The following is an 11,665-nucleotide window of genomic DNA, read 5'->3' as shown; positions in this document are numbered from 1 at the left end:
GAAATAGTCCAATAAAAACAGAAACATATGATATACTTCTTATTCCTTCTCCATTCATGAATTAGGCTATATCTGCTATTCAATTGTGTAAAAATCAAACAAATTAGATTTTTAATCTCATAAGAGCAGAGATTTTTTTTAAGATTTCATTTATTTATTTAAGAGAGAGAGAGAGAGAGAGCAAGAAAGTGGCAGAGGGAGAGGAAGAGGGAGAAGCAGGTTCCCCTCTGAACAGGGAATATGATATGGGGTTCTATCCCAGGACTCTGGGATCATGACCTGAGCAGAAGGCAAATGCTTAACCAACTGAGCCATCCAGGTGCCCCAGAGCAAAGATTCTTAATTTATCTGGGAGTAAAGAAAGGTCAGTAAAGATCCTCTACTTGGTCCAAAATACCAAACTGAGCTACACTTGAGGTTGGATTCATATAGTTAAAGGAAGCATGTTTTTCATTCTGAGTAAATTTACTTTTGGAAACTTACCAACTTACAACATGAAGAGGATTAAACGGAGATGACCATGCAAAATAATGGTTCAAATAGGCACTTGGAAATACTATTTCCCACTCCTCTCTCTTTCTCCTGCTTCACCTGGAGAGCCCTGAATCTTGACTTCAGCTACGTTATGCGTAGGTGTCCTGACGCCTCCGCTCTCTGAAAGGAATGCTTTCAGATTTGACCCTAAGTATCTCCTTCTTACTCTTTTCCCCCATATCTCCTCCTCCTCTTCTTCTTCTTCTTCTTCTTCTTTTTTTTACTTCAAATTAGGACACTCAAGTAGTTGAGATTAGTTTCAATGTGATAATACCTAGGCCACTAGGCACAAAAGAGATGCTAAGGGACAGTTAAAAAGGAAGAAATAAAGAAAGGTGAGGGGTGAGGGAGACAGGGAGAGAGAGAGGGAGGAAACAAGAAAGGGAGAGAGGAAGGAAGATAGGGAGGGAGGGAGGGAGAAAAGAAGGAAGGAAGAAAAACCCTATGATGTTATAGGCCATTGCTAACTTGTGATATTAGACCTAAGATATCAGAGAAGATGACTTTTCTTTTTGTACTTTCCAGAACCCAGACTGGGCTAAGAGGATCTTGTTCTCTGATCAGTGGACTTGTTCTAGGAATGTGAGCAAGTAAGATGTTTTGCTCCTCCAAAGCGATTCTTGGACAGAAAGTCTTCATAAGCCACCATCCCTAAAAGTAGTAGTCAGGTCCCAATTAGAAGCCTCAAGGTGACTTCGGACCAGATGATGCCAAGGTAACTTAAGTTCAGAAAACTCTTTCAATAAAAGACTCTGTGTCAAACTTTCCATATTATCTTCAGTTTTCATTTTGCTTTTGTCATTTTTCTGGGTTTTGTTTTGGTTATCTATCAGTCTTTAGTTGTGACTCCAGGTTTTGGTTTTGATTTTAGATTTGTTTATCCTCTGGGTCCTAAATCTGACCCTTATTGTATTTCTGAACTTAATGTTGTTAGATCTTGGTTCCAAATATTTATCTACTTGCTTTAGTTCCTGATTTCAGTTCTCACCTTTGCTTTTGGGAAGGAAATATTTGTCTTTCAAATTTTCTTCAATATTCAAAATTTAATTTATTTGCATTCCTTTCCAAGAAACCTTTCCCAGTCCTCTCAGTTAGAATAAACTTCTTTCCTCTTAGCTCCAGTGTTTTCTATATCTCAGGCATTTCTCCACTTTTGTCTTAAATGTGAAATTGTCATGAGAGTAAGGATCTCCTTGTAAGCCTATGCCTGTGTAATGCCCTAGACAAAATAGCATCCTTAATTTACTGAATTTAGGTGCTGGCCATTCAATCATTGTGATGCCTTAGAGAGGTCACAGTTCAAGTGCTCACTGTGGATGTCATCCAAACTAATCTATAAGACATAAAGCATACAAGAACAGACTTGTTGAACATCAGGCTTTCTGTGGTCAGACTTCAAACTTGAATTTTATTCCAAGGAAATGAAAAACTACTCTATCAGGTCAGACAAGGAACAAGACTCAAGTTTGGAATGAATTTCTGAGAAGACTTGAGATCAAGGTGCGTACAATCATGGATTACATGGACAGAATGTCCATGGATTTTTCTAAGTCCCATAAAACAAAAGTAAAGGGGATAATAGCTGAAGTTGATAAGGGCTACTGTAGGGAAATCTAAAGGAACTACTACTTTTTACAGTGAGTAATGCACTTAACTCATTCTCTTAACTTACCACTTCATAATAGGTTCATATAAATTCATAACTGCCCCTCCAGGATCCTTCAGTAAACCAGCTGTGGTATGGTAGAAAAAGAACCTGACTTGGAATCAGGCAGTTTGATTTGGGATCTGGCTTTCCATTATCAGATATGTGAGCATAGTAAAGTCATGTAAATGTTCTGATTTTCATTTTCCCCCTGCAAAATGGGATTATAGTAGATCCTGCTGGTGCCCATCCCTATCCCCTTTCTCCCAGGCCATCCACCTATCCCTCAGCTGCTAGAAGTGCTGGCTAATAACAACTCATAGCTGCCCCATTGCCAGAAAAAATGCCTTTGTCTGCAGTGGTTATACAGAACACTTCCTTCTTCTGATAGCTGACAGCCAATAAGTAGCTGACAATGCTGATGGGGAGTAATAATGCCAATCTTACAGTTGTTAGGATTAAATAAGGTAGCACACGTGAAAATGATAAGCTAAGTATTGAAATTAAAAAAAAAAAAGAAAAAGAAAAAAGAACAGAACTAATAAAACTATAGTCTTGTATTACTAATATATAAAGTTAGACTCATGACATGAAAGAGTAGTCATAACTTCTTACATTTTCTGAGTCAGAACCCTGGTGGAATGGTTGGCATATCTAAATGACAGCATTTATGTTCTCATACATGATACAGCTTCCTAAATCATTAGAAGAAATGCTGTCTTATGGCAGTGCCAATAACATGTGAGATAGGATGTTGTCCTCCATGTCAGGTTGTCTTCCTTATCAACTTCCCAACAAATTACAAATATTCATACTTTCAAATAATTAGAATGTTTGACATAGCTCATTGCTACTCTTGACCCATTGGAAGCTGATTTAGGTCTTCAAAATAAACAACTCTGAGTAATTCTTTCAGCAAATGGTAGTGATAACAATTGTACTATTTATTGAATGTCTATTGTGTGTTGATTACTGTTCATACACTCATTATATTGGTTAATTCTTCAAGGTAGTTATAATTAGCCCGAATTTGCACAGGAGGAACTAGAAACTCCTTTATTTAACAACTTGCTGAAGGTTATACCTTCAGACCTAGGGTTGGAAGCCAGATTTATCTGACCAGTTTATCTGAATTAGGGCTGCATGAAGGTAAAGTAAGTCCATGTTTACGTTTTTATTTTATAAGTTAAACCGAGGCCTAAACACTAGAATGTGGAAGGTGGGTAAGTATCATAGTATAAACTTTTCTTAGCTTAAATATTTTAGAAGAACCACCCAGGGAGTTACTAAGGAAGGGCCATTATTCATTGGGGAATCATAAGTGAGAAATTGAGTGGTATAATTATTTCATATGAGAATGGGGCTAATGTAAGAGATTGTCTTTGACACATATTTCACGGCTTGGGAAATGATATCCTCCCAATCCTATGTGCAAGCTTGCTCAAAGTTTCAGTGTCACTGAGAGTACATGGTTCAAAAGTAGGAAGAAGATGTGGGTAGTTGATGGGTTTGGCAGAATTGGTAGCTGCAAAGATAAACATATGCTATCAATAGTGGGATCAGGTTAACCCAAGTTGAGGAAGCTGGGTAAGAATGTTATTGCTAAACAGAAATATTTCAAGTCTCCCATGAAATATTTTTGGCACTATCTCTTTTTTCAGTGAATGTTTTCCCAAATTGGTTTCTGTTTAGAGAATGTTGATCATTTTTTTCCTTCAAGGACAGTGCTCAAACAAGATGGAGCCTGCTAATGTGAATCTATTCTGAAAATACATTTCAGAAGCACCAATGAAGGACTTATGAAAAGTCTTCCCAAGTGAAAACTAGATCTAATTTGTAATGTAGAATTTGGGCTAGATAACTTCCAAGGACACTTACAGCTCTCCAATTCTAGGTATGACCTTGAGTATCCTGGCAGTTGCCAACCTGCATGTGCACTGGGATTACATGCAACAAACTCATCCATTCCACCAACATCAACAAAGAAGGGAAAAAATTTTTTTAACATCCATGATTTTATATTAGTGGCCTTTGTATTCCTCCACAATCCACATACTATACAACTTTGAAATAGCCTGAAAACAAAGAGGTTTAGATAACTCTTTCTCAAATCATTATTATAGACTGAGAAAGTTGGACAAACAAGGCACATATGGTCATCGTAATTTCTTCATTATGCAGGTGTTTCATATCGTGAAGTTTCTTTGTTATGACCCTTTATAAGCTTTTGCTGTGACATTAGACAGGTAGCAAGGGTGAATGAAAAAGATTCACAGGCGGCCCGGGTGGCTAAGCATTTTAGCGGGGAGTTCGGCCCAGGGTGTGATCCTGGAGAAGGGGGATCGAGTCCCACATCGGGCTCCCTGCATGGAGCCTGCTTCTCCCTCTGCCTGTGTCTCTGCCTCTCTCTCTCTCTCTCTCTCTCTCTCTCTCTCTGTGTCTCATGAATAAATAAATAAAATCTTAAAAAAAAAAAAGAGTCACAGATTTTTAGTTCTAGAAGAGCTTTGTAGTTAATGGGAGGTGGCAAGAATGTAGGCTCTGGAATTTGATATCAGAGTTTGAATCTTGCTCTGCCATTAGTCCAGGTAGGACCTTGGATAAGCTGTATAACCTCTTCTGCCTCAGTGTCCTCATCTGTAAACTGAGGATAATAACAGTACCAACTTCTGGGGCTCCTGGGTGGCTCAGTTGGCTAAGCCTCCAACTCTTGGTTTCAGCTCAGGCCATGAACTTAGTGTTGTGGTCTCCAGGCCTGAGTCAGGCTCCGGGCTCAGCAAGGAGACTGTCCTCTCTCCCTCTCTCACTGCCCCTCCCCATGCTCACTCTCTCTCAAACAAATAAATAAAACTTAAAAACTTAAAACTTTAAAACTTAAAAAAAAAGAATACTATTGGACCCCTGGGTGGCTCAGCGGTTGAGCTGCCTTGGCTAAGGACATGATCCCAGTCTGGGGATCGAGTCCTGCATTGGGCTTCCAGCAAGGAGCCTGCTTCTCCCTCTGTCCATGTCTCTGCCTCTCTCTTTGTTTTTCATGAATAAATAAATAAAATCTTTAAAAAATAATAGTACTGATGAATTATTGAAAACTACATCTGGGGATCCTTGGGTGGCGCAGTGGTTTGGCGCCTGCCTTTGGCCCAGGGCGCGATCCTGGAGACCCGGGATCGAATCCCACATCGGGCTCCCGGTGCATGGAGCCTGCTTCTTCCTCCGCCTGTGTCTCTGCCTCTCTCTCTCTCTCTGTGACTATCATAAATAAAAAAATAAAAAATAAAAAAAAAATTTGAAAACTACATCTGAAACTCATAATGTATGGTATGTTGGCAAATTCAATTTAAATAAAAAAAATAATAGTAGCTACTTTTTAGGGTTGATGCGAGAATTAAATGACTTTACTTCATGGAAAGCACTAAGGAAAGTTCCTGGCACCCAGAGAATACACTGTTAAATAATCTCTGTTATAACTGTCTAAGATACTCCTTTAATAGACAAGGAAAATGAGACTCATCAGGATAAAGAGGCTTTCTTTAAATATCAGAGAATGGAACTTTGTCTGCCATAAGGCTTACATTGATGTAATTAATCCCAATGGTTTCTACAGTGCTATCTGTTACAGACTGCTTATTTTGGACTTTGAAAATCTTTTTCTCTCTCTCTCTCTTTTTTTCCATGAAAAAGTAAGTTCAGTCTGACGCATGTGATCCAGCAAAGGATTACTTCAAGTCTGGCCTTATAAGTCATTGGAATATGTAATTGTCTCTGTGTTAAGAGAACTGGGAATGCTCTATGACAAAAATAATTTCTCTCCAATGAATGACTGATGCCTGCCATTTTCTTTGGTCTAAAAATTTGTTCCCTCTTCAAATATGTATTTTTCTCTTGGGGGAAACACTCCCAGGTTTTATTAATCATTTATGTGATGTCACAAAAGACAAATCAGAAGGAGTTTTGGAAAGGGGAAGGGAGAAAAGACAATGAGGGTCTTGGGCCCTGGAAGCAGAGTGTGGAAGTGGGTGGTTTGAGAACTTTGTATTCTCTGGGTGTATTCTCTGTATTCTCTAACAGTGTATTCTCCGGGTGAGAGAACTTTGACAGCAACTCCTCCACAATTTTGCTTGTCATCAGTTCTGTACTGGAATATTCCCAAAGTAACATCTGTCCCGGAGTTAATGGGTCTTACTCTGTTTGTAGTGCAGTAAGCCATGTGCTGAGCACAGTGGAAGGGGTAGATTTAAACGACACAGTGTGTGTCCTCACAGAGTGCCTCCTCTAGCAGGAGACAAAATATAAACACACACTTATCTGCAACATATTGGTAAACACAGCAGAGCTGACAGGAGTGAGTAGAAGTCAGCAGAAATCATGGTACACCGGCACTTCTCACTCTTGCAACCAGAGTACCTCTAATGGCATAGGAGAGCATTTGGGGCCTAGGGATGGGGGACCACCAGTAGAAGCCCGATGGCCCATACAAGGGTACAATTCTTTTGAAAGCATTTGTTTTAATGTAAAGATTTAAACAGCACTTCCTACCGAATAGTTTTTTCTTGATTATTTTAGTGCACCATAAAAGTAATATTTCAACATACCATTAAACTAACACCCCAGGGAGATGCCCAGCTTTGTCTAAGGGCTTCTTGTAGAATCTGGTATAAAGATGTGTAATCCCGAGGTCTAGCATGCTCCGGTCCGGTGCTTGGAGGTATGAAAGCCTGCAACTTAACACCTACAATCTTTCCTGTGTTTATGCCTCCATTTGTCAACCTTAGTTACCGTTAAAAGCTATGACTTGTGTATAGGTAAAAATGACTTGAAATATAGTCAACACTTGAAAGATAGTGTTGTTCACTATATTTTTTTTTCTGACTATCTGTAAGTTAACTGTTGATCATTCATGAGGTATGAACTGGAATCGTCATTTTGAACTCAGCTCCTTGTACATGAACACATGTGACCTGGTAATTATGATGTTAATAAAGAAATAAAAGAAATTGAATTGGGTGACCCCATAAGGACTGGGCAACATTTGCAAAAAAAAAAAAAAAGAAAAAGAAAATATGTAATGAGGGAGCTGGATCACTCCTATTGCCTTGCTTCATCTTTTTTAGTCCTAGACAGAAAAGCTGACTTCTAACCTCGCTTGAGGAAACTGAAATTTCTTTTACAGAAGTCTTGGAAAATACAGAGCCAGGATGAGCTTCATCAGCTACCACTGTAGAAATTATTAGCAATTTCTTAATAGAAATTATCAGCACAGTTTAAAAGACTATCTTAACTCCTACAAGTTTCACATGTGAAAATGAAACCAGAACACTTTTGGGAAGCAGCACTTTGGTTCCCAGCTTCAAGTGTTTAACGGAAGTTGAACAAGCCATTTTTCCCCCGAATTTGGTAGATTTAGATTTTAAATTGTCATGTCATCTGTATGAAAGCAGATATGGAGAGTAGAGTAGTAGGTGGAAGAGAATTAGTCCCATGAAAAACTACCATTAGGTCACATTCAAAGGGGCTTTTCTTTCCATAACACTATATTTTCCTTGACATAGAATTCTGCCTTTCTTGCTCCCTACCCTTTACCAGAAATATAAATAATTTATATGTGGAAAATATTTTACCAAAATTTTAAGATAAACCTCATGTAGCTTCCCCTCTCTTTTTGTGGCTCCTAATAGCAAAGTCAATGACAGACATTTACACAATTGGTGATTTATCCACAGGAAAACAGTGTTTTATCGTTCTTACCTTTGAGGCACATGTGATGGAAAATTCACTGAAGCAAGGGGATTTGAAGGGAGATTTCCAAAATCCTTGGGAAATCCCACACGTGGTCAATGGACTCATACCATGACTCCTGCAGCATGTCAGTTAGAGGGATTGGACAGAAATATATATTGAGTCATGCTTCAGAAATCTCTCATAATGGAGCCTACAGAGGAAGTGGACTGTGGATGGTCATGGTTACTGTGACTGCTGAGCCTGGAAGGGCTCCGGTATCAGGAAATGTTTTTATGCCTTCACTATGTACTCTAATCTTGGGACTCTGTTCACATCCTGTTATACAGAAGTCACTGTCCAGAAGGGAGAAACAAACAAAATTACTTAGACACAGTATATTAGACTACGGCAGTAGGCCTTAAATTCTGTTCCCTAGAAAAACAGCATCAACCTCATCTAGGAACTTATAGAAATGCAAATTCTTGGGCCTCCTAAATCTTCTGAAACAGATAGTCTGAAAGTAGAGTCTTGTGATTTGTGTATCAACAAACTTTCCAGGTGATTCTAATGTGCAGGTAGGCCCACAGATTTAGGGGAGAGTAGATCAGGAGACTGGAACCCAGACGGGGTCAGACTGAATGCAAGGGAAAGAGAATGCTTCTGCCCAGACCTTGCAAAGGATCAATAAGTTTGTTGAGCAAAAAAAAAAAAAGGGCGGCGGGGGGGGGGGGGGTACGGGGTTGGTGGAGAAAGGATGTCCCAAATAGAGCTTGCACTAGGCTCAAGAGCCAAGAATGGAAAGACTGAACCTGAGGGTGAGAGAGGACACAGACAGAGCCAGAGAGGAGTTTGAAGAGTTTGGGTCCACTGGAGCAGGACTTTTATCTCAGTGAGGCATGCATACTGTGTCTTGGAAACCAAGGCACAGTCTTTGAGTCTGACTTTTTGGATGGAGGTTGCCCTGCCAAAGCTGTGCTAGGAACTGGCTGCCCAGACCCTGGCCCCGCCCCACTGTTTCAGAGCATTTGCTGCTCTAGTTGTTGAGATAATTTGATAATTTGAATGTGTTGGAACAGAGTTGTGCTAACGACTGTTCTTTGATTGCTTTGGCAGCTACTTTTTTTCTTTTTCTTTCCCCCCTCTGGGCCCATTTCCCTGCTATAGGAAATGACCCACAGTTCTAAAATATAATAATAATAATAATAATAATAATAATAATGTAAAAAAATCTGTGGAGCAACAGGGAATGTTTGCCAAAGATCTAGGAGTGAGGGACAAGATGTCAGTAGACGATTGTAGAAGGCTTTGGGATCATCTCATTCACAGAGAAGTAACAAGTGGCTAGAATTCCAGGAAGTCATAATAATAACAGTAAGAATATCATTTAGGGGCACCTGGCTGGTTCAGTCGGTTGAGTGTGGACTTAATTTCAGCTCAGGTCATGATCTCAGAGTTGTGAGACTGAGCCCTGCATCGGGCTCCTCACTGGATGTGGGGCCTGCTTAAGATTCTCTCTCTCCCTTTACCCCTCCACCCCCTCACACAGGTATTTGTTTTACAAATTTTACAAACATTAATTATTTAATCCTCACACCAATCCTGTAAGTTTGCTTAAAAAAATTTATACGTGAGACAGACAGAAGCCTCAGACAAAAGTGATTCCATTAAGTGTCAGAGTCTCAACTTAAGCTAAGGTCATTTATCCTCAAAAGTCAGTACTAACAGTTCAGAAGAGGGGCAATATCGATGGCAGCCCCACGATGAGAACGCACTTCTTGACATCACTGAACTGTACCCTTAAAAATAGTTAAGATGGGGCAGCCCGGGGGGCTCAGCGGTTTGATGTGTCTCTCATGAATAAATATATAAAATCTTTTTAAAAAAAAGTTAAGATGGCGAATTGTATGTTATGTGTATTTCATCGCAGTGTTTTTTTTTGTTTTTCTTTTTTCTTTTTTTTTTTTTTTTAAGTACTGTTAGAGGGTGGCCCCGGTGGCGCAGCGGTTTGGCACCACCTGCAGCCCAGGGCATGATCCTGGAGAGGTGGGATCGAGTCCCACGTCGGGCTCCTGCATGGAGCCTGCTTCTCCCCCTGCCTGTGTCTCTGCCTCTCTCTGTCTCTCTGTGTGTCTCTCATAAATTAATTAATTAATTAATTAATTAATTAATTAATTAAAAGTACTGTTATACATTACATTGGTACATATTCCAAAGATATTTTGATGTGACCGTTTTAACAGTCCTTGGTGTGAAGGAAATGTTGCTTTTTGGAGAGAAGAACAGGTATCCTAACACCCCTGCCCATTTCTTTCTTTCTCACCTCCTTTCTCCTCCTCTCACTCTTTCCTCTCTCTAAACAGATGGATGGACAGACTGCCCCCTTCCCCGACTCACACCTACACACACAGTCCATAGCCACACACTCTGACCAGCCACTGTTGTTGAGGCTACACCTTGGTCCTCATCGTGTTTCAGAATGGAGGTGACTCAGAACAAACTTCACACCAACACTGTCAATGGAAAAAGAGACATCTGGAAAGCCAAATTTCCAAGAAGTGTGGAAATCTGATGAAGATGAAACTGGGTGAAAGTAGCCAGAACAGATGCCAAGCCCAGATGTTTACATGAACAGTGCATGCACGCACACACGCACAGAGGAAATGAACAGGTGAACCAATATAGTTCCAGAGAAATGAGAAATATGAAGAATAGAAGGCTACGTGCTTGCCTACAATCCTGGCTGCATTTCCTGAAACTTTCCCAAGCCCCACCTTTTGGCAAATTTTTTGTAGACGGGAGTGTGGTGTTGCTGCTTTCTGACCCAGGGTGGGGCTTGTATTGGAACATACTGAACATTAAAGATTGTTTGTGTTAGCCTTTTCCATTTAGAACACTTTTTATGTTGTCACGTAGATATGATTGAGGGCAACCTGGAGTAGCTTACTACACATTCCCTTACTGCGTTGCGGGATTCCAAAAGCGCCCAGAATGGAATTAGTGCACAGCTTAAACCCTGCATCTGGAACACTTATTTATCATAGGAAAGATAAAATATCTTATTTTCTCAGAATTCTTTTTCCCTTGCCTTGGTATATTTGTGGATGTAGATAAGGCTTTGCTGTGCTACAGGATTCCCTCACAAAGCCCCTGAGAAGTCAAGGTAAGCCCAAGATACTAAATCTGGAATTCAGTATATTAAATGCAGTGTATTAAAGATAGTAAGGGGGAGAAGAGGAAGAAGAAAAAAAAGTGTTATAACAAGATTATAAGACTTCTTAAAATAAACCCATTGCCTATGTTTAATAAATTACACTTTTAAGGCTGCATAAATATATTGCAATATATTTATGCTAAGATTGCAATATATTGGTGTTATTTTAAAAAAAGCACTTCTTGAAATATATGAAGGGGATTAAGAGTACACTTACTATGATGAACACTGAGTAATATATAGAATTGTTGAAGCACTATACTGTACATCTGAAACTGATAGAATATTAGTTTTATTATAATGCAGTTACATATACTGGAATTTAAAAATAAATAAATAAAGAGAATAAAGAGAATAAAAAATAAAAATAATGGTGACTGAGTGGCTCAGTTAGTTAAGTGTCTGCCTTTGGCTCAGGTCATGATCTCTGGATCCTGGGATTGAGTGCCTCATTTCATGGGGCTTCCTGCTCACCAGGGAGTCAGCTTCTTGCTCTCTCTCTCTCCCTCTGCCCATCCTCACTGCTTGTTTTCTCTCTCAAAGAAATAAGTAAATTC

At 39.6% G+C, this 11,665-nt stretch overlaps 1 long non-coding RNA gene across 1 annotated transcript; it reads left to right on the top strand.

The window, feature by feature from the left end:
* Positions 1–1,081: 1,081 nt before the first annotated feature.
* LOC140596076 (uncharacterized) lies at positions 1,082–10,779 on the top strand. The gene is made up of 2 exons (XR_011998108.1): positions 1,082–1,249; positions 10,258–10,779. It is a non-coding gene; the product is annotated as an uncharacterized lncRNA (long non-coding RNA).
* The last annotated feature ends 886 nt before the right edge of the window (positions 10,780–11,665 follow it).

This window comes from Vulpes vulpes, chromosome 2, assembly GCF_048418805.1.
Source record: "Vulpes vulpes isolate BD-2025 chromosome 2, VulVul3, whole genome shotgun sequence".
Lineage (NCBI taxonomy): Eukaryota > Metazoa > Chordata > Mammalia > Carnivora > Canidae > Vulpes > Vulpes vulpes.
Note: the sequence above shows the minus strand (reverse complement) of the source record. Positions and strands in the feature narration are given on the sequence as shown.